The sequence below is a fragment of the Amblyomma maculatum genome, chromosome 2 (assembly GCF_055883805.1).
Source record: "Amblyomma maculatum isolate TAMU_Amacu chromosome 2, ASM5588380v1, whole genome shotgun sequence".
Taxonomy (NCBI): domain Eukaryota; kingdom Metazoa; phylum Arthropoda; class Arachnida; order Ixodida; family Ixodidae; genus Amblyomma; species Amblyomma maculatum.
The window spans coordinates 84,481,737-84,487,736 of record NC_139345.1 but is presented as its reverse complement, the minus strand read 5'-3'; the positions used below and the strand labels follow the sequence as shown (position 1 = coordinate 84,487,736).

Below are 6,000 nucleotides of genomic sequence, written 5' to 3'. Positions count from 1 at the left end.
GTCTACTTAGGACATGTAGTGACCACAGATCCGGACCATGAAAAGGAAATAACAAGAAGAATAAGATTGGGATGGAGCGCATTTGGCAAGCACTCACAGGTTATGGCTAGCAGCTTGCCGGTATCGCTAAAGAGGAAAGTATATAACAGTTGCATTTTACCTGTACTCACCTATGGAGCTGAAACGTGGAGGCTAACCAAGAAAGTTTTACTTAAGTTGAGGACAACCCAGAGGGCTATGGAACGAAAAATGGTAGGGTGTTACGTTTCTCCACCGAGAAGTGGGACAGCTGACGCGGCCACCGCACAGCAACAGGCAGAACCGCGAGCGGATCGGCCATTTCGACGCCGTTCATCGGCCGCGCAACGCATCCTCCCGCCGACAAGTCTCAGCGTGTTCCTGCCACGCGCCAAATGTGTGTGCGTGCGTGTGTGTGCAAAAGCTGGCCAAGCCTGGAGATCGAGGGAAAGTGCGTCGCCCTCTCCAGTCTCCAGGAGGTGGAGGAGATGAGGTCGGAACACCTGCGATTGAGTCATTCGTCGTGAACCAACATGTTTGGCTCTCCCTTTCCTGTGAGGGTTTACCCTTTCCCTGTGAACTGGAAAAACTATAAAAAGCAGCGGCCGACTCCGCTGAGAGAGAGACTACTTTGACGCGCCGTTGGCACGACGCTAGACACCAGCTGTGTGAGAGTGTCTGTAATCTCTCCGGGTCAGCTTCACTGCCCGTTTCTTCCTGATGTTACAGTAAAGGTTGTTTCGTTAAAAGACGCCTCGTCTTTGCTGGCACATTTGATGCCGTCCGCCGTCCACGGAGCCGCCAGGCCAACGCTACCGAGGGGCGCTGACCCAAATGTAACAAGGGGTAACATTAAGAGATAGAAAGCGTGCAGAGTGGGTCAGAGAAATAACTCAGGTTACCGACATACTAGTGGAAATTAAGAAGAAGAAATGGGCATGGGCAGGACATGTAGTGCGAAGAGAGGATAACCGATGGTCGCTTAGGGTAACAAACTGGATTCCGAGGGAAGGAAAGCGTAGCAGGGGGCGGCAGAAAGTTAGTTGCGCGGATGAGGTTAAGAAGTTCGCAGGGGTCAAGTGGATGCAGCTAGCACAGAACCGGGTTAAGTGGAGAAATATGGGAGAGGCCTTCGCCCTGCAGTGGGTATAGTCAGGCTGATGATGATGATGACTGCAAGAGCTTTGCTAATGCGTGCCGTATTATTTGGAGTGCAAATAAAATCCGGAAAGTGGAATCCGCAGTATTTTTGCATACTAAACTATCATGCACGTATACCCATTCGCACCACCCGCCGCGGTGTTGCAGTGGTTAGGGCGCTCGATTTCTGTGCCCAAGGATGCGCGATCGAATCCCGTGGCGGCCGCTTTTCGATGGGGACGAAAAGCAAGGTGCTCGTACGTTGTGCGATGTCAGTGCACGTTAAAGAACTACAGGTGGTTGAAATTTCCGGAGTCCTCCACTACGGCGTCTCTCATATATATCTTGAGTAACCCCCCAAACCAAACCAAACGAAACCAAACCATTCGCTCCCCTTGTAAATGCTGTACTTGTCATCGCGAAATGAGCTGAACATCTTTATTGTGAGATTTAAATTCCCTTTCCACAATTTCACGCGTAGCCAGTGGGAAAAACCTAAAAGAAATTAAAAAGTGCAAGCGCTAGCGTGGCCTCTTCTTTTGGCAGTCCATAGCCGTTTCGTCGCGCCTCCATATCGCAGTAACGCTCTCAAAATGGCGGCGTTCAATTTACACTCCGTGTTCTGTCTATACATCGGGCGAGGGAGACGCCGAAGCACCTCCCCTATGAACGGCTGAAAAACCGGTTTTGCGCCAAGCCCATATGTGTCTGCGCCCAGCGACCAACTATTGGAAAGGTGCATATACTCCGTTCCATACCTCAAGTGCAACAGCTCTTATTTGCTCTCTCCGCATCCGCGATAAAAAAAAAATTCCTGCTCTTGACGAGAGAAAATAATAGTTGCTTTGTCTGCAAGCTTAATACATTTTACATTTACCATCAACTTCATAAAAAGCACCTTTTCTAGGGAGAAAAGGTCGGATTCGGACAATTTGTATGTTTTCTTATGTCGTTTTTGTTCGTGCCGCGTTTTGCTGCCCCGCAACCTTGCCAGCTATGCCACCAGATGGCGCTGGCTGTGCCCTCCGCGCTGCGCATCTCTTTTTGAGAAAATGGTTATTTGGTGCGCATTTTTTCTATAAGATGCGCTCTGTGAAGATGTCTAAGCATGCGATGCATGTTATTGCAAACGTGTATGCTCGGAATAGAGCCCGTTTCAGCAGGAACCACTCGCCTACAGAACGAGCGCGCAGTGATACGCCTCCTGTTTTTTTTTTTTTTTGCGGACTATTTGCGTAGCTTTCGCTGCGTTGCACCTGATGTATGAAACGGAGTATAGTACGTTGAGTGTAAACAAGCTGAGTTTCTTTTTCTTGACTGGCAGAACCTCAATGAAATTATGGTGCACCTTTTGTACATTTAAGTTATGCCTGACCGGGGCCTTTTTGCGTCATTAACGTAGCTAACTTTGAATACTCCGGGTGTCTCAGTTGGTAATATCCCTGAATTGAGGAGGGTCAGGGCCGAGTTTAGGAATGTCCGGGCTAATACTTGCGATAACATTTATATTTCTGTACACCTGCAGACAATTAAAAGTAAACAGAGCACGCTATTTGTTTCTAAATGTCTTCAGGCGTTGATTAATTGAAACTGGCAGTCGTGGTATGTACGAACCGATAGTAGACGTCAGTGCCCTTTTGTATGGACAAATATTGTTTTCTTATCTGTAGTGCTGAAGGCGTAATTTTAATTTGAACGGGAAAACAAGCTCCGTTTACTTATGTCTGCACCTGTACGTGCGGCAATTCTATTGCCAGATCTCTACGCTGTCTTGTATTCTACTTCTCCGATGAGAGAGCGCAATCTTGCCGGTGAGAGTTTCTTTCACGGTCTATGATTGTGCTAAGAGGACCGCCCGCCTGAAATTGTTTAGTCTAGGCTTTGAATCTCCGTACTCTAAGCTCGTCTTAAGGATCTGTACAGTGTTTCATATGGGCGACATGTGCCCATCGCTTGCCTCGCGTAGCTGCGTTTCCACCTGCCGCATCTGACGTATGACATTGTATTGAAATATCTGGAAAATGTCTTGAACTTGTACAGCTGTACTTTTTGGCGAAGGCGCAGCTGTTTTTTGATGCCGCCTTCGCGGAGTATAAGCGGAGTGCAATTGGCCGTTTCCTGCTGTGTAGACGCGGGTGCGCTCCTGACATTCGGCGGTTCCTGAAAGGTATGTATAGGTGTGGTGTTGTTTGCTTTACTAAGATTTGCCTCAAGGACCGTAATTACTCTCCTCTGTGAGGAAAGGGCGTCATGCAGACATTAAGGGGTTAAATCGAGGACATTAGAAGACATCACTCTGTGCTATGACGGTTTTGAAGTCCCAATCGTGGGCATCTCGAGGATGTAATATGATTGTCTGGGCTAAAGTTTGTCATTAGCACCCCCCCCCCCCCCTCTCCCATCTGCTTATGAAGAAGCTCTAGAGAGAATTAGATCATTATACGTTCCCATCAACGTGTTCGTAGCAGTCTCTTACGTAGATATGCCTCACAGTTCTTCTCAGAAGCGCACCCTATTCGTGTTCAATGTTAGTATTTTCTCGGTACGGCACTGGATAAACTTCAAAAGCCAGCTTTTGCTAAGAATTGGAAGTTTAAACCAGTCACATTAATATGTTATCCGATACAGTATTCCACAATAGCCTTGCAACTAAAAATGATGTCCAAGAAAAGTGGACATGTCTACTTTCGGTTACAGTGTTTGTTTTTTAAACTTCCACTGCTATGTTGCCCATAGCGTTCCTAGTACAGTCGTGCCCTCTACGAGTCAAATGTGAAATACTTTTCGGCCGATTAAGCTTTATGTGCCGAATCCACTTCGACTCATATTTGTGTCGCGGTAGTGTAAACAGTGATAATAACAAAACATCGCCTGCACTAACCAGATGTTTCCAGATGTTACGGATTCGCATCCGCCTCAGCGCAAATTGAGGTCCAGATAAACATATACACGTTTCAAGGAACCACATCAGTCGAAGAAAAGTTTGTTCTGCAGGACCAGGACGAATATTTCTTCAATTCTTTCAACAGCGATATGACACCTGCTAAATAACGATGCCCAAGCGCATTGCCACGTGGCTTTTTTTTTTTTTTTTTTTTCATATTTCGCGCTTTGGAACGCGGAAAAAATGACAGCGCGAGATATATTGTGCAGAATACAATTCATTGAGAGGTTTTTGAAGGCACTGTACAACTTGACGTATGACACTTGAGTTTTGCGACTAATACTTAAATGGTTGAGTAATTAAACATAATGAATGAGTTAAGGTGGAAAGAAAATAATATTCTCCGTAACTCTAGGCTTGCGCCAACGTTGCGCACCCGGTTCTATTCACGTTTCAAGTGATTCTGATTTTTGAAACCATGGCTCTTAAGTTCCGTTGGACTGTTGGTGTATCCACACCTGTACACCAGCATTCCAACGCTAGAGGGCCGATCAATGTCAAACTAACGCGCGACGACCAGTGTGAGTTTTTCAAGTCAATGAAATTACGGAACAGCGTAGTAACCACAGGTGTTGCCTGTACATGCCAGGGCAAAAGCGCACAATATGTAACTTCAGTCAGCCTCTACAAATTCAAAAGAAAAGCAATGCCGGCAATCCGTCTTCAAGAAAAGCTGTCTCGTCCTTCGAGGCAGCGACCTTCGACGTCACCACTGAAAAGGTCACCGACATTCAATCTCTCTCGATGAAATTACTAACAAAAATAAGAAGATACAAAGCAAAAAAAAAAGTGCGAAGAAGGCGAGAAAGGCTGTTAGGAGGCAGGCGGGTATACTATATGTATATACAGTGCAGTGCTAACGGTTGACGCCAAAGAGCTGACATATAGAGCAGATATAATCAGGGGTTTGCTAATGTACTCATAAGAATACCAGCTCCGGGCAAGAACGCGATTTCTTGATCGTTATTTCTTCCGAATTTCTTCGTTTGGACTGTTCTACTTTGAGAAGGCAAGCAAATGATGGCGCTTATTCTGAATTTTTCTCAGGTAGCTATTAATGTCTGTCTTCCGCATTCTGCGTTCTGCGCTGCTCTGATCTCCCACGGCTGCCTCCTGTTGCTCGACGTTATGCCCCAAGGGCACCCCTGTTGCTATATTTTCGCGCAGGGAGCGCTCTCGTAACGAATTACTCCCGTTTGCGCGATAACAATCTCTCTGATCACCTTCCGAGGTAAGTGAACGTATTTGGTTCATTTTCCTTCCTTCTTCTTTTCCACGTTCCTCTTCCTTTTTCACCTCGACCCACCGTCCTTTCTGCGTTTTATCGGTCTATCTAACATTGATAGGTTTGTGAATTCTTGCTCTTACTTTTCGAAATTCTCGCCCGAAAGCATGCACGTATTGCGACCGCGGTGATGTCCCTGGGCTGACGTCATTGTACTTAGCCTACTTTTTCTTATATCCTTCGAAAACGAGTGCGCATATGTACCGGGTCGACAGAGTGGAAGAATGCTGAGGCCCAGGAACCTTGGGGCCGCGACCTGGGATGGTGAGGTGGAAAGATTCGATGGACGAGTGAAACGCAGGAAGGACAATCGTTGTCGTTCTCTTGCTGCCGCAATATGCGTCTCGCTTGATTCGAACGGCTTTGACGGTCCGGCCGCCAAGAAGCCTGTCCTGCACTCGGGCCGCGAAGGGCGACCGCGTTTGTCATCGACGACCTCTCTTGTCTCCATGGGAACGCCAACTAGTTGATTCGCAAGTGAGTCCGTCAAGGCTGACTTGAAACGAGAACGCCATTTATGTCACAGCCTTTGTCTGAAGGACGAAACAAAAAAAGAAAGAAACAAGAAGGGGTGCCGCAAAGCTGACTCCTGTTCGCGCGGTAACGAAGAAGT

General features: G+C 47.0%; 1 protein-coding gene across 5 annotated transcripts in view; it reads left to right on the top strand.

Moving 5' to 3' along the window:
• The first annotated feature begins 3,230 nt into the window (after nt 1-3,230).
• Nucleotides 3,231-6,000, top strand: part of LOC146199172 (uncharacterized) — a 210,027-nt gene continuing 207,257 nt past the window's right edge. For 2 of the 5 annotated variants that reach the window (XM_084594635.1, XM_084594630.1), the window contains exon 1: nt 3,231-3,325. The gene's annotated coding sequence lies outside the window, so the exon portion shown is untranslated. The remainder of the gene's footprint in view (nt 3,326-6,000) is intronic. The other 3 variants (XM_084594627.1, XM_084594626.1, XM_084594636.1) reach the window with 2 other exon arrangements.